The sequence below is a fragment of the Cnephaeus nilssonii genome, assembly GCF_951640355.1.
Source record: "Cnephaeus nilssonii genome assembly, chromosome: 21".
NCBI lineage: Eukaryota > Metazoa > Chordata > Mammalia > Chiroptera > Vespertilionidae > Cnephaeus > Cnephaeus nilssonii.
Window position 1 is genome coordinate 36,361,991 of NC_137092.1, and position 26,182 is coordinate 36,388,172.

The 26,182-nt window shown below is 57.1% G+C and overlaps 1 protein-coding gene across 4 annotated transcripts in view; it reads right to left on the minus strand.

Annotated features, from left to right (window-relative positions):
• SOX13 (SRY-box transcription factor 13) overlaps positions 1-26,182 on the minus strand; it is a 48,733-nt gene that overhangs the window by 16,492 nt on the left and 6,059 nt on the right. The window contains exon 1 of one of the 4 annotated variants that reach the window (XM_079761954.1): positions 16,374-17,415. The exons of the other annotated variants lie outside the window; for them this stretch is intronic. The gene's annotated coding sequence lies outside the window, so the exon portion shown is untranslated. Of the gene's footprint in view, positions 1-16,373; positions 17,416-26,182 lie in introns of those variants that run through there. 4 annotated transcript variants of the gene reach the window in all.

Consider the following 26,182-nt stretch of genomic DNA (forward strand, 5'->3'; position numbering starts at 1 on the left):
GGGTAAGCACCCATTAAGTTGTTGGATAGCCCAGGATGCAGAAAAGCCTGTGAGGTCACCCAGACCTGAGTGCATCTGAAACCCAATTCTGCCCAATTAATTGCTGTGCAACTTTGAGCAAGTGCCTTAACTTCTCTGAACCCGTTTCCTCCTCAGTAAAAAGGAAATTAAAAAACCCACTATGAAGAGATGAGCCTTCCACTAACACTCCAGACCCTGTAATATATGCCCGTTTTTACATTCTCAGGGCACCCTGAACTTGGTGTTCAACGTACTTACGTGCTTAATTTATTTCTGACTCATGCACTCGACCCCACTCAGGGTCCTGTTTTTGCTCATCACTGTGGCCCCGGGATCTAGCACAGTGCCTGGAGCACAGAGTAGGTGCTCAATAAATATTCGTGCAGCGATCAGAATGTATCATACAGCTCAGCAGCATAGCAAGGCAGACCTGGATGCATCACAAGTGACAGCTACAATTACCCTCATTACTAGACAGATGCCGCTCTGGGCGGCTTCCCTCCCACAGCCCCACCTCCCACACGGTTATCCTCAGCTGCCTTTTCCTTGCATCTAAGATCTTCCTGTGAGTGACCTGAATCCCCCAGCAGCAAAGCAAGTCCAGCTCCTCTTGTTTTTACCTTGGGACAGGTGAGAACATTTCCCGTAACTTTCAGATTTAAAAACGCTGTGGGAGTCTTCCCTACAGAGACTAAAAAACCCCTCAAATTGCTTCACCCCTTTCTTTTTTTTTTAAATATATTTTATTGATTTTTTTTTTTTTTTTTTTTTTTTTTTTTTTACAGAGAGGAAGGGAGAGGGATAGAGTTAGAAACATCGATGAGAGAGAAACATCAACCAGCTGCCTCCCGCACACTCCCTACTGGGTATGTGCCCGCAACCAGGGTACATGCCCTTGACCGGAATCGAACCTGGGACCCTTGAGTCCGCAGGCCGATGCTCTATCCACTGAGCCAAACCGGTTAGGGCCCTTCACCCCTTTCTTACCACGCGTGCTCCACGCTTCACCCATCCACGTGGTTCCACAGGAGGTTTTAAGCTCAGCAGCCACACACCCCTCTCCCCAGCCACCCAGGAGCCAAAGGACTCAGCCCACAGGAGATGTGCGTTATTGGGCTCCCCCAGGTCCCACCGGGTCCAGGTCAGAGGCCACAAGATCACAGGACACTCCAGCGGCCACCCATTCTGGAGCAAGTGCTCCTGTGGACCTGCCCTCCCTCTTGCCCAGACTTACTCCACATTTTATAAATGGAGAAACTGAGGCCCGGGGAGGTCAAGTCCACATGGCTTTGGGGGCAGTGCTGCTTCAGAACTCGAGAGTCAGAGAAGCCTAACCAGCAGGGACACGAACAGCATCCCTACTCTACCCTCCTTCCCTCCGCGGGAACCCACCCGGGGCCCTCTGTGGAGTGGCCTCCTTCTCCTCGGCCTTATCTCACCTGAGCATCACAGGTAAAGGCCCCTAAGGGGAGAGGGCTCCGGCCATCCTCACCCTTGATGCTGCAGAACCTTGAGTCTCAGCTGGTGCCCGAGGGGCCCTGGGGCCCCAATCCAGTGGCCAGGACGAGGCACAGAGGCGCCTGCCCTCCACGGGAGGGCCAGTGGCTCAGAGCACTACAGGTGCCGACTCCTATTCCTCCTCCCCACAACCAAGCCGCGCCCGGCCCACCCACCCACAGGCGCACACACTGAGCCCCTTCTACCCAAAACAAATCACCAGCCGCTTCCTCTCCCCATCAGCCAACGAGCAGCCCAGCTGGACTGGAATCAAAGGAGTTTTCACTCAGCCCTTCCTCCCTCCACATCGAGGGCCCCAACCCGCCCCCTTCCCCCACCCCCCCACCCCCGCCGCAAATCTAGATGCAGATAAAGACAGAGATAAATTCCAGTCATAGAAGCATGACGGGTGACTCAGGCCCCGGGTACAGGAAGACCGCCTGGACAGACAGGCAGGCAGACCCTCCTACCCCTGGGCACACACCAAGTCCCTCCAGGCAGGCTCCCAGTCCCAGGCCGGCCCTGAGTGGGTGGTGCCGAAGGCACTGCCAGGGAGAGGGCCATGCCGCAGGGGTGGGGCAGGGCCTGAGTCCCAGGGGAATGGCACTTCCTCTCAAAGCTCCAGGGAGTTGAGAGCCTCGGGCAGCCCGAAACAATAGCCCGAGGCGTGGGTGCCCAGAACGGTGCCCCGGTGCCACATCCTGCCATTCTTCTCCCAGGCCGCACCCTGCCACCCTTCCTGGCTCCGCCCGATCCTATCTCTGGTGTTTACTGGGAGCTGGGGGCTGGGCTGGCAGCAGACTTGAGACAAAGCTTTCCTGAGAGGCCCCTCACCTTGCCCAGCCTCTGTGGGCCCAGGGCGTGTGCCCATCTGGTTAGCCCAGCTCAGGAGGGGGCACAGCCAACACTCCCAGTCTCCGGACTGCTCTAGGCTGGCCAAGGTGGCAGAGCCGCCAGCCAACACCAGCCAACGGAGGCTCCCTGAATGCCCAGCGCCTGCAAGAGGAGGCAGCGCCCCCACCCCCACCCCCAACCTCTGGTGCAGAACCAGCTCCAGACAGAGCTTCTTTGTAGCTGACCCCTCCCCCCACCCCGCCCCGCAAGGGCATGTAGGACTGGAGGAGGTGGGAGAGGCAGGAGCTGTGATGTTCCCATCCACAGCCCCATCCGGCTGTCAGGCCCCTGAGGCACCCGAGCCTGCTCCCAGCCCAGAGGGAGAGCCCGGGAAGAGAGAGAAGGGACAGAGGGGACTTCCAACAGTGCCCCTGAGGTTTCCGGGGGATGGGTGCCCTCCCTGCCTTCGGGACCTGATGCTGTCTCCAGCCCTTCCCACGCCCCTAGCAGGCAGCCGCGGGTCCTGTCCCTGTCTCCCAGGGGCCGGGGCCACGCCTGCAGCCTGGACAGGGGCGTGTGTCCAGTCTTCTGCATGAGCAGCGCCCAACCCGGGGCCCGCACAACAGAAGCGCTGCTGCCGGGGCTGACTGGCCTGGTCAAAGGCCTCCCTCCTGGGATAGCTCTGAATATTGACCAAAGGAAGGGAGGCAAAAAAACAAATAGCCCTGCCGGCGTGGCTCAGTGGTTGAGCATCGACCTATGAACAAGGAGGTCATGGTTCGATTCCCGGTCAAGGCACAAGCCCGGGTCGCGGCTCAATCCCTAGTGTGATTCTCTCTCTCATTGATGTTTCTCTCTCTCCCTCTCCTTTCCTCTCTGAAATCAATAAAAACACATATTCTTAAAAAAATAAAATTAAATAAATAAAAGCGTGCCACTCACTCGGACTCACTACTGAGTGGGGGACTCATCACTCACTCCCCGTCCCACCCAGGCCAGCAGAGGTGGCTCTGAGCCCCGGCCTCACCGATGCCCTGACCCCACTCTCCCTCTACCCAGGGAACCCGATCCGGTCCAGCAGGCAGATCTGCCACTGTCGCCGGGTACAGGATTCCAGTTGTTTTCGGTCGCAGCCAAGGAAGAACGAGTCCAAAGAAGCCAGGGCCATGGTGGGAACTCACGGAGAAGCCTCGCCCCTCAAACCCCAGCTTCTCCCGGTGGAAATGAAGGTTCCCACACCTACTTAGTGATTAGTCGGTAACACACAACTCAAGAACCTGGTGCAGAATATGTGTTCGGGGAAGGAAAGAGGGAGAGACCTAAAGCAGAGAAGGCTGTCTGTCTCCTCCCCAGAGTTCCCGGCAGCAGGCAGGCCGTCCGGCTCTCCGGAGGCGGGGGCGGGGGCGGGCAGGTGTGACCCGCCCTTCGGCGGGGAGGCGTCCTGGCGAGGCTGACAGACAATGGGCTTTGTTGTCAGCCAGACCTGAGTCTGAAGCCGGGCTCTCACCACAGGCTCCCTGTGAGAACTCGGGGAAGTGTCCGCTTCTCCAACTCCAAAACCAGCCAAATAATGACCATCTTGAAAAATTATCAGGAGTATCAGGAGGATCGAATGTGATGTTTGCCGAAAGCAAAAAATAAAGCAGGCTCCCTGATCCCTCCCCACCACACTTTGGGGAAGGCTCCCCGACCCCAGCGTGGGCATGTCGCCCTCTTCCTTCTCCACCCGCCCCTGTAGGTCTCCCGCTTTACCCTCTCAACCCCGTGAAGGTTGCCCTGTCACGGTTCCCAATTATCCTGGAATCTCCCCGGCAGGTGCCTACGCCAGGGTCAGGGGTCCAGGCCCCACATGCAGCGGACTGGCTGAAAGGACCAGAATCGGCCAGGGGAACCCCACATACTCGGTGCCGCTGCTCTTCTGGCCAAGCCCACGTGCCTGCCCTCCCCAGCTGATGACCAAAGGCTTTGCAGAACTCCTGAGCCAATCAGCCCCGCATCTCCTCCGGAGCCCCCGGAGCCCGAGGGTATGGAGCCCGAGGGTACGTGTTCTGCTAGCCCCCGCGGCGCCCCCTGCGGAGCTAGGGGAAGGACCACAGAGGGGAAGGCTCCAGTGGGAACCAGGCTGGCTGAAGTCTCAAGGAGAGAGTGACGCGGAGGCTCTGAGACATTCTAGTTGTTTACACCCCAGACCCTCTCGCTAGCAGCACAGACACGCCCACTTCCTCTCTCAGCCCACCACTCTGTCTCCAGGCGGGACTGGTAATACATACCCAACAGTGAGGCTGTGAGGAGGAAGCAATACCGTACAGGCAAAGGCAGTGCAGCATCTGTAATGGACGTTGCCATCATAATCGAGGTGGCGGGAGAAGTGAGGATGCCCAGTTCCATGCTGCTCTAAGTAGGAGCCAGGGAGCACTGGAGACGTCAGGGTAACTTGTAACTTCCCTTTAAAGACGTAGCCTCTTTATGCCACGAATTCTTAGAGTAAGTGTTGTATATAAAACCAGAGGCCCGGTGAACGGATGCGTGCACCGGTGGGGTCCCATCAGCCTGGCCTGCAGGGGTGGGGCCGGGGAGGGACCACGGGAGGGCTCCAGGCATGTCCAGTCAGTCTCACCCAGCCCCGATCAGCCAGACCCCGGCAGCAAGCTAACCTACCGGTCGGAGCGTCTACCCCCTAATGGTCAGTGCGCATCATAGCGACTGGTCGAAAGGTCGAACGAATGGTCGGACATTCAGCATATTAGCCTTTTAACCTTTTGCACTCGGATGTCGAGTGTGACTCGACACGGTTAGCATTAGAATAAAGGAATCGAGAAAAAAGCAAGCGAGTGCAAAGGGTTAATATATAGGATGCTCAGCACAATGCCTGGCCCATAGGAGACCACCCTTAGTACTGCTGCTGTCGAATGAATGAGTGAGTGAATGAATGAATAAATGAATGAATGATCGTGCTTCCAAGGAACCTCTGCTAGCAGAGCACTCAGCCCCAAGCCACTGTTACGCTTTGGGGACTGTCAACGTAAGAGCATTCAAACCTGTACGGACTTTTTGTGAGTTTATTTGAGCCACACTGTCGACAGTTGCCGGGAAGCAGAATCTCAACGTGTATTGAGATAATGCTCCGGAGAATGGCAGTTTTTCACCTTGTTTTATAAAACATTACAATCCAAGGAGCCATAAGTGGGTTACATGAACTCCACTGGTGATAGATTAGGGAGGCCAGGAAAAAGCCAAGCGGGGAAACCCCTGGGATTGGATAAAAAGTAAAATGACAGGCACATACTTATTTTTTCTTAGGTGGGTGCAGGATAGTTGACAGTCAACAATTAACAGCCCTGGCCGGTGTGGCTCAGTGGATAGAGCGTCGGCCTGTGGACTGAAGGGTTCTGGATTCGATTCCGGTCAAGGGCACATGCCTGGGTTGTGGACTCCATCCCCAGTGGGGGGTGTGTGTAGGAGGCAGCCGATCAATGATTCTCTCTATTCATTGAAGTTTCTAGCTCTCTCTCCCTCTCCCTTTCTGAAATCAATAAAAATGTTTTTAAAAACAACAACAATTAACAGATAACAATAACAATGAGGCAATCGTGGTCTGCTCCCCGCCCCCATTTGTTGTGCCCTGCGGGGACCGGAGAAAGGGAAGTTACAAGTTACCCCCACATTCCAAAGGTATGTTATCTTAGATGCAAAGAGACAATAGGCTCAGTAAAGATCGAAGTTGATCTTTGCCAAGGAAGATAATGGCCTAAGACATGACTACCCACCATAAACTGCTTTTTAATTACAAAGTTTCATTTCAGACCATCCTTTGTGGTGACTTTAGGTCTCTGAGTTTGCAAGACCGCCATGCAGGCCTCCCCTGAGTTAGTCAGGTCAGCATGTGGTCCCTTCTGGTCCACAAGACCTTTCTTAAAGGCGTTTCCAGTATCAGCCTCCCCACATCCGTGGGCCCACAGCCCCCTCTCAAAGTGGGCACCTCCCCACTGCATCCTGGGGGCTCACAAAGGTATCTGATTCCTCCCCTGGTTCCTCTCCCTCTTCCTGCCTCAGCCACCCACTGCAGGGGCAGGGGAAATGGGCCAGCAATCAAGACGGGTGAGTGGTACCAGACGAAGAGGAGTTGGTAAACTGCCTCCTGCCTCCAGCCTCCAGCCTCCTCCCTGGGTGTGCTTCCCTAAAGCTCCACCTAAGCCAGACCTCCAGATAAGGCCTGGGGCTTCCAGAGGGTCCCACCATAAACATCCATGAACATCGAGCTCCACAGCTTGAGCAGACAATGGAGGAGCAAGGCGACCGGCAGCCCCAGGGGCTGGACCTGGGTGCACCGGCCTCACCTTTGGGCACCCCACTCAGGTCTGCTGCTTCCCCCCACCCCTCCCCGCTGCAGGGGTTCTGAGTGGCCGCCCCCTCTGCCTGTGGAGGCCTAATCACCAGCATCTCCCCCAGACAAGCTCACTCATCGGAAACCGGTGCAGCTGCTCGGGCTCAAGCAGCATTCATTCTTCTGGCGAACAAAGTGTTCCGTGCTTTTTCTCGGCAAAGGCCACGTTTCCTCTCCCATTATCTGCCCCATCGACAGCCAAGCCTGCCGCAAAAGCAAGATTTCTTCTTTTTATTTTTTATTTTCATGGTCCCCTTTATTTATGGGTGATGTTTTTTCTTGGCTTTGACTCCTCTCCAAAAGGGCAGGGAAGCAGGGGGAGGAGAGCAGCAGCATATTCTCCGATTTCATCCAAATGCTCAGCACACAGCCCCCAAAGCCGCCAGCCTGCACCCCAGGCTGCCTGGGACCCGACCTTCCAAACTGAGGCTGGACCACCCCAAGCAAGACAAGAGCCAGCTCTGGCCAAGGGGTGGGGTGAGGTGGGATTTGGGGAGGGATTGTAACCTCTGGAGCCCACGGTGCTAATAATAACAAGATAATAACTGTACACTCAACGCATTTAACACGTGAGTAATGGATGCTAATCCAGTAGATGGGACTCTTGGGACAATCAGATGAGTTGGCAGATGCCAGCTGCCAACAAATGGGTCACTCTGGTGTGTAACAGCTGAAGACGGCTCCTGGGTCAGAGCTAACGTTTACTGAGCATTTACTTGGCACCCAGCACTGTTTGAATCACTTTTACTCACATTAACGAGTTTAATCTTTGTAATAATCACCGGAGGTAGATGGTACTGGTCTCTCTAGCCCGAGCAGCCTGGTGTCAGAATCTACCTCTCAACCTGCCGACAGGAACGAGCACACACCATGCTCAGGGCCATCTGGGGGAATTAGTTCTCTTAATGCTTTCAGCAGCCTGAGATGCAGTCACTATCAGCATCGGCTTACCTATGAGGACACTGAGGCTTCGGGAGGCTAGGGCAGTGGTCGGCAAACTCATTCGTCAACAGAGCCAAATGTCAACAGGACAACGACTGAAATTCCTTTGGAGAGCCAAATTTTTTAAACTTAAACTTCTTCTAACGCCACTTCTTCAAAATAGACTCGCCCAGGCCGTGGTATTTTGTGGAAGAGCCACACTCAAGGGGCCAAAGAGCCGCATGTGGCTTGCGAGCCTCAGTTTGCTGACCACGGGGCTAAGCAATCGCCCGAGGTCATAGCCAGTGAGTGCAGACCCGAACCAAGAGACTGGCTGTTGAGTCCCTTCTTTTTCTTTTTTTTTTATGGCTTTGTTCTTTTTTTCTTTTTCTTTTTTTAATATATTGATTTCAGAGAGGAAGGGAGAGGAAGAGAGAGATAGAAACATCAACGATGAGCGAGAATCATTGATTGGCTGCCTCCTGCACACCCCACCCTGGGGATCGAGCCCGCACACCGGGCATGTGTCCTTGGCTGGAATCGAACCCGGGACCCTTCAGTCCACAGAATGCTCTACTCACTGAGCCAAACCGGCTAGGGCGAGTCCCTTCCTTTAAGCGCTGGACTGGTCTGGCTTCTCTGTCCCAAGAGCCATGGACAGTCATTCCTGGAGCCTGAATTGCCTCCCCGCAACCCCCGATCTCTGCTGGGCCACTGCATGGGGTCAAGGGACCCAGGCAGGTCCCCGAGTTCAGTTGATGCGAGAGAAGTCAAAGGTCAACTCGGGGCCCCAAAAGCCCTGGTCTCACAGGTTGCAGGCCTCCCTCCTGCCAGCCACACCAGGAGACCAGCTCAAAGCTGGGCGGGGTCAACCACCTGCCCTCTCCACGCAGAGACAAAGGACTCAGAGCCAGGGCCCCACCACAGCATCTCCCAGGGGCATGGTCCTGGAGGTCACCGGGCTGCCCCACCCTTGGCCTCCCGTAGGTATGACTTCTGTATTTCCCGGGCATCCCTGTGTGCCACCTGTCCCCAGCCTCCCCTGCAGCTCCCTCCCTTAGCTTCTCATTCACGCCTGGCTCTCAACAGCACTGAGCAGCCATGCCCTTCAGAGACCCTGCACCCAACACATATGCCTCATGAATGGCTGCCGTCATTCTTATTTTCTTATCAAGCTTTTCTAAATATAAAAGGAATGCGTGCTCATTGTAGAAAACCTGCAAAATGTATAATAAAAAGAATAGAAAAATTAACAAGCCACCCATTTCCCATCAATCCGGAAGAGGCTGCTGATAACAACGTGGCACACCTCCAAACCTTTTTTCCATGCGTGGCTTTCGTTTTCATCACTGAGCTCTTAAGCGAGTTTTTATATCGCCCCCTCCCCGCCCCCGCACACACACACACAAACTTAATAGAACATATAAGGGGAGTTTTCACTAAAAATTGGAAATGATATAACACTCTTTACAAAGCCATGGGTAATGGCTGCACATCTTCCACTCCAGGGCTACAGCGCACTTGACTTTACCAATGCCCAAGGTCAAAATGGTCAACTCATGAAGCCCATGTTACTGACACCTCCGCCGCCGCCGCCGCCTCCCGTGGGTCACAGCCATTCTGCTCCAGTGACAGATGGAAAGGGCAGGGCCCCGATAGTCAGCAGAGAGAGCGAGGCAGCAGAAGGACCCCCCCCACCCCCGCTTCCTGCGGATGGGCAGGGGAGTACGTCGAGTGGAGTATGGAGGCTATGAGGGCGCCCGGAAGCCGGGGTCCAGGTCTAGCTGCCTCTGCAATGGGGAGGGCCTGTCTCAGCATGTCTTGGGGCCTTGACTTCCCCTTAAAAAGACGGAGAACCACAGTGAGGTACTGCTTGACACCCATTACAATGACGGAGATAAATCTAAGAAGTCCCGGCAAAGATGTGGACGATTGCTAGGAGGCGTGTAAAATGGTACACTCACCGTGGACAACAATATGACAGCCCCTCAGAAAATTAAACACAGGAAGACCGTCAGACCCAGCGATTCCACTTCTGGGTGCGAACCCAAAAGGATGGAAAGCAGAGTCCTGAAGAGAGGCCTGTACACTGACGACGCTCATGCACAACAGCCAACACATAGCAACAACCGACATGTCAGGGAGGGATGAACAGAGACGCAAACGTGACCGGTGCGTACAATGGAGTGTTAGCCTTCAAAAGGAAGGCAGTTGTGACACATGCTACAATGTGGGTGTGCCTTGAAAACACTACGCTAAGGGAAATAAGCAGACACAAAAGGGCTGGTAACTCAGGATTCCACTTTTGAGAGGAACTTGGTGTAGTTCACCTCAGAGACAGAAGGTAGAATAGAGGTTACGGGGGCCGCGGGCAGGGACAGGGGAGCTACTGTGTAATGGCACCGAGTTTCTGTCTGGGATGCGGCAAAGCTCTGGAGTGGCCTGTGGTGAGTGGTGACAGGTGAGGTACTTCATTAAGGCCACTGAGCTGTACACTTAAAAAACGGTGAACGTGAGACACTTTGTTGTGCATATTTACCACAGAGAGGGAAAGGGTGGAGAACATGAAACTGCTAATCACTTGCACTTTCCCACACCTTTTATCTTGCCGACGGGCAGAGGTGAGAGCAGAGACGGGGCTCCAGACTGGGAACAATGTCAGACTGGGCATGGGGAGAGCGGCGGGCGTGCTCACAAGGCCGTAATGAACAGCGCTAATTGAAGCGTCTAGAAAAGGCCAGAGCCAGACAGTGCCAGACCTGCCCCACCGGCAGCAAGAAGGCCTCTCCCCGAAGCCTCCCTCGCCTCTCGGGACGACTGAAGGGAGAGACCCGGGGTGCTTAGGGTCCTTCAGCAGGGAGGGGAGGGGATCTGGGGCAGTAAGATGGGGACAGAGGAAGAGATTTGGTCTTCCCTTAAAATCAGCTTCCCTGGAAATCCTTTCTTCAAACGCCCTTCTCAGCACTGGGCCGACACCTGGGTCCAGAACAGGCAGGTGTGCACCTGGCTTGCAGACCAACCTGGGCGAGGTGCCCTCCTGCTGGGGGCCCCGCTCCTGCGGTTTACTCCTGGTGTCCTCGCCATCTGGAGAGGACACGGTGACAGGGGTCCAAAGGGAAGCTCTAGATCAGGAGGTCTGTGCTCACAGAGGAGGTGACCGGGGTGGGAGCCACCTGGGGAGAGAAGGAGGGAGACAAGGCCTCGCCCGTTCGCAGGGACTCCATCCACCTGTTCCACCAGCCATGGCTTCAGTGGGCCACCAGATCACCCCTTTCCCCCTCAGTGACTGGCAAGCCGGTGCCAAAGTCTCACTGAGCCCTAAGGTTCATGGGATCGTTCCATTTTCTATGTCTAGCGCCTTTAGGGGTAAAAGTGACCCCCAGAACCCATCCCAGGGCCTCCCGTGTCTCTGAGAGCTGCCTGTGCTCCGTGGCACTACTCAGCGATAATGCCTCCTTATGAACACGTGAATAAAAAATAAAAAAAAGTGAATGAGTGCAGCAGGCCACCACCAGGGACCCTTAGGGATTTCCTATGGAAACCAAACAGCCACCAGCATCTTTGTCCAGAGAGGAAGAGGGATGAGTGTCCCCTCCCCCGCCCCCGCCTCCCCAGGCCCTCCCTCTGCCCTTCCCCCCACAGCCTGCTGCCCTGACCCAGGGGATGGGGGTCAGTGATGGGGTCAGTGGAGGCGCCAGCTCAAAACCAGCTCTGTGGCTTCGGAGGAATTTAACCCTCTTCCCGCCAGCTCATGGCTATGCACCCCGACAGGCCTACCTGCATGGGGGCGGGAACGTGCAGGGGATCTAGGCGGCTGCGGGGAGACTTCCTTCTGCGTGCACGGCGGAAATCAGCACTGGAGCTGGAGGCGGGCCTGAGCGTAAGCCCTGGCTCTGCCTTCATTCTCTGAACCTGGGCTTTCCCATCGGGACACTGGGAGCCAAACTACCACCAGCTTGCTGGGAGCCTCGGCTGAGTGGTTTTCTAAATGCCAAAGCACCTCGTGCCCTCGGTGGTTGGTTTACAAAGCCCCAGGCCCCAGGAGGGGGTGGACGCCTTGACTTCCCGGCGGGCTCTGGGACACCCCACCCCACCTTCCCAGCTCTCCGTGTCTCCACCTGCTCGTGGAATGAAGACTTCCTTCTTCCCCAGAGAGAAGGTTGTCAGTGAGGGAGGCGCCCCGGCCGTGGATGCTGTGAAATAGATACAGGTGCTTCGGAGCCCCGGCCTCCACCTTCAGGATGCGGCCAAGTGGGAGAAGGATACTGACAGCACCTGCCACTCCCTCTCCGTGATTACCACAAGCCGGGCGCTACACGGGCGTTTTCAGCCACGACAAAACCCGTTTTATAGACGCGGCGACTGAAGCCACGGCGAGGAGGCAGGGTCCCACCCAAGGCCTGCCTGGCCCCAAGCTCGGAACCACAGCACAAGGATCTGGGAGGAGAGGCTGTACCCACGGGCGCCCCAAGCCCCATTAGCCCTCTCGTTGTGGGCGTGGGTGCGACCGGGCAGCCTTCACTTCCTGCCAGGCTCCTGCAGGCGGTTCCTGGGCGCCCAGAGTCCAAAGATTAGCGACGGGCTGCTGACGACTGTGAATTATTAAAATCCACCAGCAGCTGGGTTTTGTGACTGTGGTCGTTGTGGGGCTTCAGAGCGATCCCAACTACATGTGAATGTCTTTGGTTTTTACAAAAACCCATCCTGCTTGGTGCAGAGCTGCGCCCCTTAGTGACCGGCTTCGTTTAAGGGACCACACAAGGTAGGGTGCTCTGAGCCACACTGACATTGCGGCCACACCTGGCAATGCCCGGCCCGAAGCTAGTGTGAGCAGCCGCGGTGTGTTCCCTTTTCTGGGCTTCGCCCCAGCACCAGCATGCAAGGCCGCTCCCAGCCACCCCAACCCCACCCACCCCACGCTCCCAGCTCCAGACTGGGAGAGAGAGCGGCTCTCGCCTTTTGAGGAGACGGCTCCCTCCAGGTACACACTCACCACAGCACCAGCACCAAACACCTGGGGAAGAGTCCCACGTGCCAGACGCTGTTGGGAACACTTCCCTTGGAATCCTTTTTAATCCTCCCCAACAGGCAGGCCTGATTGTCCACAGCACTGCACAGCTGAGGAAGCTGAGGCACAGAGAGGCTAAGTAACTGGGCCAGGGCCACACAGCACGCCCGCGGGTTGCACCTGAAGGAGGAATCCTGCACGAGGCTGACAGTCTGTCCCCCCCACACACACTCTGGAGAGGTGCGCCTCCTCCTTTCCCAGATCCAGAGGCCATACTCCTGACCCCAGGGAGGGGCTGCCCCCCATTCCAGGCAGCCCCAGGAGAGCCACACCCCCTGCACCCGCCATCACAGTTGCCACGATTCTAGTATCGGCTCCCCCCTCTGCGACCCCCCTCCTCCAGGCCCTGTAATAGACACAGGTGCTGTCGTATGCACAGCACTTCCCAGAATCCTCTTCAAAACCTTGTCAGGTATTACCCTTTCCCCACTTTGTAAATGAGAAAACTAGGCTCCAAGAAGGTTCTGTTATTTGCCGGAAATTACGCACCTTGGAAGAAACATAACCAGCACTCGAACCTGGGTCTGAGGCTCCGGCTCGTCCCCAGCCTCCAACGCAAGGCTGCGGGGACGGAGCCGTCACCATCAGCCCCGGCGCCCTGGCCAAGTGGGGTGAAAGGCTTTGTTCCCACAATGCAACTCCGTTTCCTAGGATTTCGCCTCCCCAGACAGATGACAGCTTCCCTGAGGACAGGGTCTGGTCCTCCCCTGGCCTCACCCAGTGGACTTAGATGAGGACTTATCCATTCCCTACCTCATTTGTCCAAAACCCCTCAAACCACTGCCTTTTAAAAAGACACCCAGAGATTAATTGCTACCCCTCGATCCTGAACCATATAAATCTGGCCCTTCATCGAGAAAGGGCACATGTCCGATTTCCCAGGAAAGCCAGCCACACTCACGCACTCGGGCCCAGGCCCGAAGCCCAGGGCTGCCAGCTCGGCCCACACCTGGGAGCCCGCTCGCCCTGGCAGGAAGGGACAGCTGTCTCCATTCCCGGCCGGTGCGGCACCGTTTGAAGGCAGCAAACAGGTCTTAAAGGAAAGAAAGAGAGCAGGGGTCTATGGGGAATGTCCTAGAACAATGCGAGAAGGTTCAGCCCAGCCCGAATGAAGGGGCCCAGGTTCTGGGAGTTCTGCAACTTTCTCTGGTTCCTCCTGGTCCACGTCCAGGCGGACCCCGGTGGTCCCGGCCGACCTGCAGGCGAAGCCACGGCCCTGGGTGTCCCCAGCGGGACTCCGCTCAGCACCTGCTACAGAGGAGCCACCACGTGTCTCTGCAGGACTGGGGTTGCTAGTGGAGCCCCAAGGCTGGTGCTGGGCCCAGAACATGTGCCCCCCACACACTTTACTGAACTGCATCTCCGAGTTCATCCTTCCGTGAACCCCTGGCGAGAGCCTCGAGCCGGCCGGGGAGAAGGATGCCAAGTCCCCAGAGGACAAGTGCCCGCCCAGGCTGCGTGAGCATCACAATAAGGTAACCGTCCAACCCTCACAGCTGGCAGCCAGGCCCTGCACTGCCCCAGCCCTCTCCCCCACCACCCCATGCACACACTCTCTGCCCTGGCTCTTTCCAGAACCCCACAGGCGCCTTTTCTCCTCCAGCGAGTCTGCCCTCCCCAACCATGCGACCTGCTGGACTGCAGGATTCGACCGCTGAAGAGGTGCACTCTCCTTAAAGACCTGGGACCCTCCCCGCCTGGAGACAGAAGCCAGGGGGTCAGGCACCACCAGCCCTCCCCCTGAGAAATCCCCCCACTCCCCGAAGAAAGGCTAACCAGCCAAACAGCCCGGAGGAGAACGAGGGGAAAACAAGGGAAGATCGAGACCAACTTACATGAGGGGTGGGTGAGGAAAGGGGCCTTGCTTCCAGGAATGGGGGCTGGTGACAACCCCGGGGAAGCGCGGAGGCCAGCCTGGTGGAGGGGGCGCCACAGGTGCGGCTCCTGCCCTCTCCGCCGTCTTCCGGGAGCCCCACATGCGACCTCACACGCACAGCCCAGGCACCGCAGAGCCCTATCTGCTGCCCCCATCTCGCGGCCGCGGGGCTGAATTCCGCCAGCTCAGCACTTCGGCGGGGAGGGGGGAGTTTTGCTTGTGCGCCCTTCTTTCCACACAGGGGTCCATCTGGCCCGCGCCTCCTCCTTCCGGGGCCCGCTCACGCACAGCGGCTCTCCTCGCCTGGTAGGGGTCTTCCCGGCCCCGCCATACAACAAACTCTACAGCGACTCTGTTCCGGATGTCCGTGCCCTGACTCCACTTCACGGAGAAAAACCTGGAGCCCGGGGCCCAGGGGGCATGAGTGTGAGGGTGCACCCCGCCACCCTGCTTACAGGAGCCATCTGGGTTCACCGGGGATGCCCTGCCACCCAGAAGGGTGTCTCCCCACACAGAACTGGGCTCCAGCTGCCCCCAAACGAAAACTGCGCCCTCGCACAGGGGTCCTCAAACTTTTTAAACAGGGGGCCAGTTCACTGTCCCTCAGACCGTTGGAGGGCCGGACTATAGTTTAAAAAAAAACTATGAACAAATTCCTATGCACACTGCACGTATCTTATTTTGAAGTAAAAAAACAAAACGGCAAAAACACCCGCCTGTGGCCCGCGGGCCGTAGTTTGAGGACGCCTGCCGGAGCACGCTGGTCGGCAAACTCATGAGTCCACAGAGCCAAATAGCAACAGGACAACGATGGAAATTTCGTTTGAGAGCCAAATTTTTTAAACTTAAACTTCTTCTAACGCCACTTCTTCAAAATAGACTCGCCCAGGCCGTGGTGTTTTGTGGAAGAGCCACACTCAAGGGGCCAAAGAGCCGCAGGTGGCTCGCGAGCCGCAGTTTGCCGACCACGGGGCTAGCACCAGCCAAGGCACCACAGCCCATCACAACGCTGTTGACTTGTCTTCTTTCCCGCTCAGCCTCGCCGTGGTCCCTCGGTCTCCCCGACACTGGGGAACAGAATGTGCTTGGCTGGAGCCCTGGATGTCATAAATTACGCTAATAACAGACTCTCAATCCGGAAAACAAAGTAAGAGAGGGCCTGGCCCTTCCTTTCTGCTCCTCTGACCCCCAACACGACTTCCTGCAAAGCCAGGAGAGAAAGCAATGCCCCTTTGGCCACGGTCGGAGAGGGAAATGGGAAATGCATCCCACCACCCCAGGACCCCAGGGGCTCCCTTCTCCCCACCAGCCTCTCCAGTCCTGGGCACAAAAACCCGGCCCCAAGGAGCAACTTCGCTCATTTCACTCATCCTCACGTTCACGAAGGGCCAAGCTCCGTGTCCCTGAGTGCAAAGGCGCCCGGTCCCCACGCACGGATGAGGGCTGCCTCTGGGAGTGGGGGCAGCGGGGCCTGTATGTCCCTGCTGAAGAGCGGCGGCCGGTCCAGCCCTCGGTACTCCCCCCAGGGAGGGCGATTCCATAGCGGGTGACCCTGAGCGGACTCTGTCCCCAGTCACCTGCCCTCTGCGCGAGGGTCGGGGAGAAACGGGACAGGAGTGAGAAGGCGTAAACAAGATCAAACAGCCAGGAGCAGCCATCTTCACGAAGGACAACAGTGTAAAAGGCAAATCTGAGTGTGCCTGGAGACAGATTACAAAACTGTGTTCGGTGTTCTGGTTATATGCAAATTGCATGTAAATATGTCCACGGACCTTCAGGAAATCCAAGGGTCACTGCTGCTCTCTGCCTCTCTCTCACTCAGGGCTCCTGGGAAGCTGTCTGCCCCGCTGGCCAGGGCATCCCAGAGGGCTGTCCCCGCCACATCTCCCGGCGGCCCCTCTGCACCCACTTCTCTTCTCGGCCGCACCTCGCCTCACAGCCCCCGGAGACACCTGAGTGCAGAGAAGGAAGAGAAATGGAGGTGTGCCCGTGCGGGGCACAGCCCAAGTGGCCAATGAGAGAGGAGACCACGGTGGCCCCTGCCCAGGCAAACACACTTCCCATCGGTCTCGGGATGGGCGCCCTGCAATGTCAGGAGACCCAAAGGGCTCCAGATATTCTCCGGTGCCCCTCGCCCTTCCCATCACCGAGTCCTCAAAACCAATGGCGGGGGCCAGGGGGCGCTGCAGCAAACCCCAGCCTGGTTCCACCGGCTCTGCTCAGGGTCAAACCCGCCACGCGGAACAGCGGCCCCTGCACACCCACAGCCACCGTGGGACAAGGAAGCCCCACCACGTGGACGAGTTCCCCTCTCCACACCTCAGTCTCCTCATCCACAGAATGGGCAGATACGCTCGGCCCTTCCCGACTCGTTCTGGGAGGCACCCGAGGTCGGCCACGGGGAGGGAGGCACACCAGGGAAGGCACTGGGCCAAGTGCAGATGTGGGACGGCGGCGAAGGGTCTGGCTACACATCTGGAGCTTGACATGACCAGGGTGGCGATCCTCGTCCTCATCCGACTGCGGCCACGGCAGCGCGGCGGCCTTCTCGTTTCATCCCGGGTGGGGTCCCGCTGGGCCTTCCCAAGTCGCAGCAGGGAAAAGCGAGGTTCCAAGAGGCCGAGGGACAGGCCTGAGGACACACAAGCTGGAGGCGGAGCAGGGCCCCCGTCTCCCCGGTGCCCACCGGTGCCCACCGGCCCGCAAACACCAGCACTGCCGTCACAGGAAGGCGTCCGAGGGCCCCTGGAGGGCTCCACCCGGGGCACAGGCAGGATGGGGGCCCCGCTGCCCGACGCCTGGGGAGCAGCACCTACCCCGGCTCCCTGCCACAGCCACTGTGGGTCCGCTCCCCCCACCTCAGCCCCCCTCCCCCCACCTCAGCCCCGGGCCCAGTGCTGCCCGGGGGGCCAATGCCGGGCCCTCTGGTCCTGGGCTTCCCGCTGACCGATTACCCATAGTCCACTGGGTGACAAGGTCCTCGAAATCATGGAAGGAAGGAGACGCACAGTTGTTTCAATATTACAGACAGAGAGACGGAGGCCCCATAGAGAGACGGAGGCCCCATAGAGAGACGGAGGCCCCGATAGAGAGACGGAGGCCCCCATAGAGAGACGGAGGCCCCCATAGAGAGACGGAGGCCCCGATAGAGAGACGGAGGCCCCATAGAGAGACGGAGGCCCCGATAGAGAGACGGAGGCCCCATAGAGAGACGGAGGCCCCGATAGAGAGACGGAGGCCCCATAGAGAGACGGAGGCCCCGATAGAGAGACGGAGGCCCCATAGAGAGACGGAGGCCCCGATAGAGAGACGGAGGCCCCGATAGAGAGACGGAGGCCCCGATAGAGAGACGGAGGCCCCATAGAGAGACGGAGGCCCCATAGAGAGACGGAGGCCCCATAGAGAGACGGAGGCCCCGATAGAGAGACGGAGGCCCCATAGAGAGACGGAGGCCCCATAGAGAGACGGAGGCCCCATAGAGAGACGGAGGCCCCATAGAGAGACGGAGGCCCCGATAGAGAGACGGAGGCCCCATAGAGAGACGGAGGCCCCGATAGAGAGACGGAGGCCCCGATAGAGAGACGGAGGCCCCATAGAGAGACGGAGGCCCCATAGAGAGACGGAGGCCCCGATAGAGAGACGGAGGCCCCATAGAGAGACGGAGGCCCCGATAGAGAGACGGAGGCCCCGATAGAGAGACGGAGGCCCCGATAGAGAGACGGAGGCCCCGATAGAGAGACGGAGGCCCCATAGAGAGACGGAGGCCCCGATAGAGAGACGGAGGCCCCGATAGAGAGACGGAGGCCCCGATAGAGAGACGGAGGCCCCATAGAGAGACGGAGGCCCCATAGAGAGACGGAGGCCCCATAGAGAGACGGGTGCTGATGCGGGCAGGCCCACACAGAGGGACCTTCACAGCTCCCGTCTGCTGTGCACCCCGTAACGGCAGGACTTGGCACACCTTTCTAATACTCATCACCCGGCCCCGGGGGGGATCGGATTACACGGCTCAAAGAAATTAGGTAAATGGCCCAAAATCGAGATTCAAAATCCAAAAGCTTCCAATTCAGAACTTTCTGACCCTAAAACTCAATGGTGTTTTCACTACACAATCCTGCTTCTCTATAAATTGAGGACTATTCCAGAGCGAGCAAGACTGAATTTTTCATCACGGATCGGAGGGGGGAGGCAGAGGAAAGACACTGAGTTGGCAGCTCACCCTGCAGTAGCCTGGGATGAGCCTCGTCTTTCGCCTGCCCTGCAGGCCCTTCACAGCCTAGGCCGCCCCCCACCCCCCCATCCTTCCAGCTGTTGTCCTCACAAATCTATAATCCTATATAATAAAAGCCTAATATGCAAGTTGTCCCCTCGACTGGGAGTTCGACCAGGGGGCAGGGCCAGCCAACCGAGGGAAGGGAGGCCCAGGCCGGCAGCCGGCAGCTGCTAGGGACCCTACCGGTGCATGAATTTCGTGCACTGGGCCTCTAGTATAGACATAAACATGCGCTCTGGGCGCTGGCTCACACGGTGCCCCTGCCTAGAAGGTCCACCCTACATTCCTGATTGGAAAACTCCTACACCTCACTCAAAGCCCAGTTCAAATGTTCCCCGCCTTCACAAATCACTCTCTGATAATCCTAGCAGAGTTAAGCCCTCGGACATCCTGGTCTCTAAGTACAGGGCCGGAATGCAATTATTTCTTACCTGTCTACTTCCCAGGCTCCGGCTACTCTGAGTCAGGGACAATAATGGCCTTATCTCATAGAGTCCTTACTCTAAAACAGGCATCACACCAGGCATCTCTTCCCACACTTAGCCACCTCAACAGCCCCACCGGCAGCGACTATTACCTCCCCCACGTTACAGACGAGACGACCAAGACGCGGCGACTGTTACCTACAAAAGACCACACAGGCAGTCGGCTCCAGAATCTGCCCCAGAATCTGCCCGTCTGTGCTGGCACTGTGTCCTGTTCCCCTGCCTCCCCCAACCCGAATACATGGTAGGTGCTCAGTAAAGGTTTGTCTCCTAAAGGGGTACGGAGGGAGGAGGGTGTTGCCACACCCCAGCCACCTGGAACCCCTCCGCCCAGGTCGCCCTACTTGTCGCCCCACCTTCCATCACTACCGACCTTGTTCTTGCCCGACTACCTGCTCCTCATTCTCCAGGTCTTTATGTTTCCTCCCCAAAGCAGCAGGTGCCCTTCCCATCTCCCACCCTCTCCTTCCGTGGGCACCCCGCGGGGGTGAGGAGTCCTGCAGGCCTTCCGGTGGGCGACAGGCTCACAGTGGCCTCGTGGTGGGCGGGGCTAGTGGGGCCGCCTCCCCCACCCCACCTTCCTGCACCCAGTCAGCACAGGTTTCACCTCATCTCGGACAAAAAAAAAACCAAGCACCCAGGGGCAGGGGGCGTCTGGAGGTCAGCACCTGCCCCTCCCTCACCCCCAGCAGCCCCTGGCTGACCTGACCCCTGGTCGTGGGCTGGGAGGAGGGGGGCTGCTCCCTGGGACCAAGGGGGAGGAGACAAGAGGTCCTTTGTGTCTGCCTCGCTCCTGAGACACCTGTTCTCCCTCCTGCCTGCAGCCTCCCCTCCCTCCCTCCCGGCCGCCTGCCTGTGTGCGGCCGTGTTTATCCTGCAGCCCTGGCAGCCAGGCCCAGCCTGCTCCCCGGTGGGGCTCGGGCAGCCCCTGCCAGCACCTGCCCAGTCCTGGCAGCCCCGGAGGCTGCCGGCCAAGCACAATCACCCTGCTGTTGACACAGTTGTTGATTTTGGGGAGGGGAGGAGAAAAGCAGCAAAGGCATTTAACGCCAGCCTGGTTCATTTGCAGTTGACTGGCTATCCTGCCACCAACCCTCCCACCCCTGCACCCTTTCCTTCCAATCCCTGGGCTGCTCGGGCCGCACACCACACTGCGCCTAAGTAAGTCCCACTGGAGCCCGCAGCATCACATTTAACCACAGGCAGTCAACACCCCCCCCCCAAAAAAAAAAAAAAAACCCTATGTTCCCCCCTGGGCTGGCCCACACAACGCACAGCTGAGCAAGGCCTCTGGGTGCCGGGAGCCCCGAGCCACCCTGTCTTTGAACGCTCTACACTCACCCTCCCCCCAAAGTCAGGATGACCAGGGGATCTGCCCTTAAAACCTTCTCTTCTGACTTGTTCTCGCCAAGCTATCTCCTCCTCGTTCTCTAGGTCTTTGTGTTTCCTCTTACAGGGAGCCTTCCCTGACTGCCCAAATCTGGTTGTGGTGCCCCTCCTGGGTGCTCCCGGTAGCCCTCTACCCCGCACCTCCCTACCTTCACTTTCGTCAGTCAGTATCCAACCGATTATTGGCTCCTCTTTATCTTCCTCAAAGCGGTGTAACGGCCAGGCTGGTCTCATAGCCCCGGTGTAGCGGGCACAGCCTCGAGGCAGGCGCTCCCTACCCGTATGCTGAGCGTACGGGTGAACTGAGCAGGCCCCCACACGCCCCAACATCCACTCCACCCCGCACCTTCCCGCTCTGTCAATCACCTCTTGGCTTAATAAGGCGCGTGGCTGGTTACGAGGCTCAGGTGGCTCAGGAGTTACCTGCTAATTTGTCACCAGGACGTGAATTCAGGTTGGTAAACCCCCATTAGTGAGATGAAAGGGTCCTGAAGGGCAAGGGGTGGGTGAGCTTTCATGACAGGAGAGGGAGAAGGAAGGAGGCAGCGAAGACCCTTGGGTGGGAGACCAGCTAAAGGGCCTGCCAGTCAGTCTTTCCCGCCCCCTCCTAAACCCAGCCGGCCTCGACTTAGGAGTCACAGGGCCCTTTGCACCTGTGGCCAACTACCCAGCTCCACAGAAGGTGGGGACAGTCCAACTCGAGACCCTCTCTAAGCCGCCCAACACACTCGCACCCACGCCGGCACGCAAGCCCTCCCGTCAATTCTGGTTCCCACGCTCTGTGTCAATCAATAGCCAAGAATCACCTCCAGATTGGGGGTGGCATGTTGAGGAGGATGGCTCTCAGTCCAGGTGGTGGAAGAGAAGGGAATTTACATTATGAAAACCATAGGTCCCAACCTCACACCTGTCAGACAGCTCTCACCAAAAAGGCAACAAATAACAAGTGTTATCGAGGACGTGGAGAAGAGAGAACCCTCACACACTGCCGGCGGGATGTAAATTAGTGTAGCCACTATGGAAAACAATATGGAAGTTCCTCAAAAAAATTAAAAATAGAACTACAGTATGACCCAGCAATTTCACTTCTGGGTATTTATCCCCCCAAAACAAAAATGCTAATTTAAAAGGACATATGCACACTTATGTTCATTATTGCAGCACTTTTTACTGTAGCCGGAACTACGGAAGCAACCTGGGTGTCCATCAATAGATGAATGGACAAAGAAGATGTGGTATACAAACAATGGACTATTACTCAGCAATAAAAAAGAATGAAATTTTCCATTTGCTACAACATGAATGGACCTAGAGGGCATTATACTAAGTGAGATAAGTCAGACAGAAAGACAAATACCTGCCTGGCCGGTTTGGCTCAGTGGTTGAGCGTGACCTACGAACCAGGAGGTCACAGTTCAATTCCCAGTCAGAGCACATACCTGGGTTGCAGGCTCAGTCCCCAGAGGGGGTCATACAGGAGGCAGCCAATCAATGATTCTCTCTGATCACTGATGTTTCTCTCCCTCTCCCTTCCTCTCTGAAATTAAAAATATACACACATTTAAAATAAATAAATAAAAATTGCATACACAAGAAAAGAAAGACAAATAACTTACCTTTTCACTTACATGGAGCGGGCAAAAGTAGGTTTACAGTTGTTCGTATGGAAAATAATAAGTAACACAAGAATAAACTCTGCTTCAAATACTCACAACTGTAAACACACTTTTGCCCACCCTGTATGTAGACTCTAAAAAACAAAATAAATGAATAAACAAACGAAACAGAAACTCACAGATACAGAGAACAAACTCCTGGTTGCCAGAGAGAGGGGGGTTGGGTAGAAAAAGGGAAGAGGGTTAAGAAGTACAAACTTCCAGTCACAAGTCACGGGATGTAATGCATAAGGAATAGAGTCAATAACAATGATAAGTAGGTATGACGACGGATGGTTACTAGACTTCGTGGGGGACCACTCTGCAAGGTATACAAATGTTGGTTCACTATCTTGTACACCAGAAACTAATATACTATTGTGTGCTAACTATAATTAAAAATAATATCTACAAATTAAAAATCAACGACAACAAGAAACAACCAGTAGTGGCCTTAGAGCGACCATTAGGGCAACTGGCCCCCGACGCTCTGAGCCAGTTCCAGCAGAGCCATCGAGAACAGCTGTGCAGACGGCCTGGCACGTCGGGAAGAGCCTCATGCACCTGGACTCCTATCCTTACTGCAGTCCTGCTCTGGCAGATAGCAGTCAAGTTCATCCCTTCACTTCCTCCAAAGAGAAAGCTCTCCTGCTACACACACACACCTCTGCCCCGGGGCCCGCTGGGACACAATTCCCTTCCTCTGTCCTCTGACCCTGTTTCCTGGCGAGGGTCCGGGTGAGTGAAGGCTGGGCCCATCTCCCGAACCAAGAGGAGAGGCCTCCCTCCCTGCACCCCCAGCCCCAGCTAGCAGAGCCCACAGCCCCCACCACTAACTCTTTCCCTCCCACCCCTCTCTCTGGCCCCTCACCCTGGCCAGACTCCCGCACCACCCACTCCTGGTGTGAGGGTGGCCGTGGTTCAACGCTCCCGGGAACAGCAGGAGGAGGCTGAGCTCAGAGACGGGAGGGAAGGCGGGTGACTACCCACTGCCTGCTGCTCTCCAGACAGACTGGGATGGAAACCCCAATTGTGTGGGGCCCCGAGGCTCCGGGGGACTGCAACTCAGCGAGGAGGGAGGAGAGGAGGGTCCCCCTTCTGCCTCTCCTCGGCAAGGCCCCACACCACTGCCTGGCTCTCTTTCTCTGCCTCCCAGTCCACTCTCCCCTTTCCTGCCTGGTCTGAGGTCTCCACCGTCTCCCTGGGGCTCTCAGGGACATTGCCTGTCCCCCAGGCGCCAGAGGGGGCTGACTGGGCCCCCACCTGGCTGCCTGTACACACATGTGCATGCACACCCTCTCCGCCAGCCGAGAAAAAGGGAGCCCGGCAGGCCAGAGAGAAATGGCCGGGCTGGAGGGCCACTCCCTTCTTCTTTCAACAGCTCCCTACTCACTCCCCACTCCCCGCACCCCACCTGCCTCTGCGGGCCTGGTAGTACCTGCACACCGGCTTCCTTCCAGCCCCTCCCACTAACCTTTTATTCCCCCTGCCTTCCCCACCCACCGCACCCTGCACCCTCAGGGGACAGGCCCAGCACCAAAGCCTCACAGGGTGAGTGAATGGCTTCAGGCTCTCCACAGGGCGGTGAGGGGCAAGGTTTCCAGAGAGCTTCACACCCCACACCCTGAAACAGAAAACTTTCCTCACTCTGCACGCTGAGGAGGGCACAGGACCTGCCTCGTGTGGCCAGACAAGAGTTCATTTTTATTTAATCCTCACAGGAGGACATGGAGATGGGGGGGGAGAGAGAGAGAGAGAGAGAGAGAGAGAGAGAGAGAGAGAGAGAGACGAGAGTCATCTATTGCGCCCTCTGTACGTGTCCCAACTGGGGATCGCACCCCAACCCAGGCATGTACCCTGACCCGGAATCGAAAGGGCTACCTTATGGTGCACAGGACAACACTCAACCGACCGGCCGCTGCAGCCAGGCCGGGCAAGAGTTAATTCTTTGGAGTCATGTGAGGTCAGCTTCAGCCAAGGCTTCTCTCCATCTCCTAGCTCCTCCCAGGTGCCAGGCCAAAGCAGGAGGCCTCAAGGGCCTGGGTACTGGGGCCGCCCACCCCAGCTGAGCCCACCCTGGGGCCCACTCAACTGTCACCTAAAGGAATCCGTCTGGTCTTACAGGCTTCCTCTCCTATCCCACTGTCACCTCTCCCCACAGGGCCCCTCTTTCTGCAGGAGATTCTAGCGTTGGTCAAGCCCCGACTCCTTTGGGTCTTCCGGGGAGTAAACTGGTGACTGCTTTTTCTGTCTCGCTGTCAGTTCTAGATATATTTCAAATTCTTTCCATCCTGATTACAAAAGTACAACGTTGTTGGACTACTTTTGGAAACTATAGAAATAAGAAAATAAGTATGAGCCGCAATTTTAAAAAGAAAAGTCACCCCTCCTAACCGGTTTGGCTCAGTGGATAGAGCATCAGCCTGTGAACTGAAGGGTCCCAGTTTCGATTCCGTTCAAGGGCATGTACCCTGGTTGCAGGCACATACCCGGTAGGGAGTGTGCAGGAGGCAGCTGATCGATGTTTCTCTCTCATCGATGTTTCTAACTCTCTATCCCTCTCCCTTCCTCTGTAAAATATCAATAAAATATATATATATTTTTTTTAAAAAGAGAGAGAGAGAAGTCACCAAAGGCTGTGGGACCAGGGCAGGCCACCCCAACTACAGGAGTTGGGGGAGGGGGTCTGCTTTGCCTGTTTCACCCTGGCCTCAAATTGGCCCCCCACCCTCATCTTGGACTAACCCCCTTCAAATGGCTGAACCTGGGCCTCTGTGGCATGTACCTCCGCCCCAACTCAGCACAGGGTCTGGGACAGCCAGGGACACCTCTAGCCCAGCCAAGGAACTGGACCTAGCCCCAGGGTCCCCCACCCCCCTGCGGAGGGGCAGCAGGGGGCCGGATCAGGCCCTCAGGGAACCAGTTTTTACCCCATCCAGTTCCACAGGCTGCACATTCCATTCTGAGTCAAGCAGGGGCGGGGATGGGGGAGTGAGGGCCAGGGGAGGAGCCCAGTCTGGCCTCCTCTGGGGCGGATCCCCCAGGGAGCTCTGGGCCTGGCAGGGATCACTGAGCTAAACCACCAGGGGGAGGAGGCCCAGGGTTCCTGCTCAGTCTGTGGCCCCCTCCAGTCTCCTCTCCTCAAGTTTAAAGACTGAAATGCACCCAACCTTGGACATCTCCCCAGAAGACGCAGGGGGAACAAGGTGGGCGTTGACTCTAAGCCCCTCCCCCCAAACCGGGCCACAACCCCCCAGGCTGTTAATAGGGCTTTATGCCAAGGCCATTTAAATGCTAAGGCCACTTCTTTAGGGAGGGGAGCGGAATGCTGGGGTGTATCAAGGACAAGGGAACCGAATTCCTATTTCAGGGCCTGCTCGGGCTTCCCGGTGACAAAAGCACCTGGGCAGTGATGCTATTGCCTCTCCTGTACGATCCCATACACACCCCTCCCCCCACCTCCCTGCCCCCCAGCCCCATAAAACACTTCTGGCTGGAACCTTCAACCTTTGGGTACAGTTCTCAGCCCCTGTCCTCCTAGCTGGTCCCCACGTGCACATTGTCCTCAGCGTCCAGGCCTTGCGTTTGCCCACAGGTGACCTTGGGAGGAGGCAGGGGAAGCCCCAGCCACTTCCCGCTCACCTCACAGCCTCTGGGTCTAACCACTGGTGCTATCCCTTCTCTGGGGCCCCCCAGATCCTCCCTCACAGCACCGAGGGGGCCCAGGCTTCCGGCCCCTCCCAGCTATGGCAGGTCACCACACCAGACGTGTGTCAGGG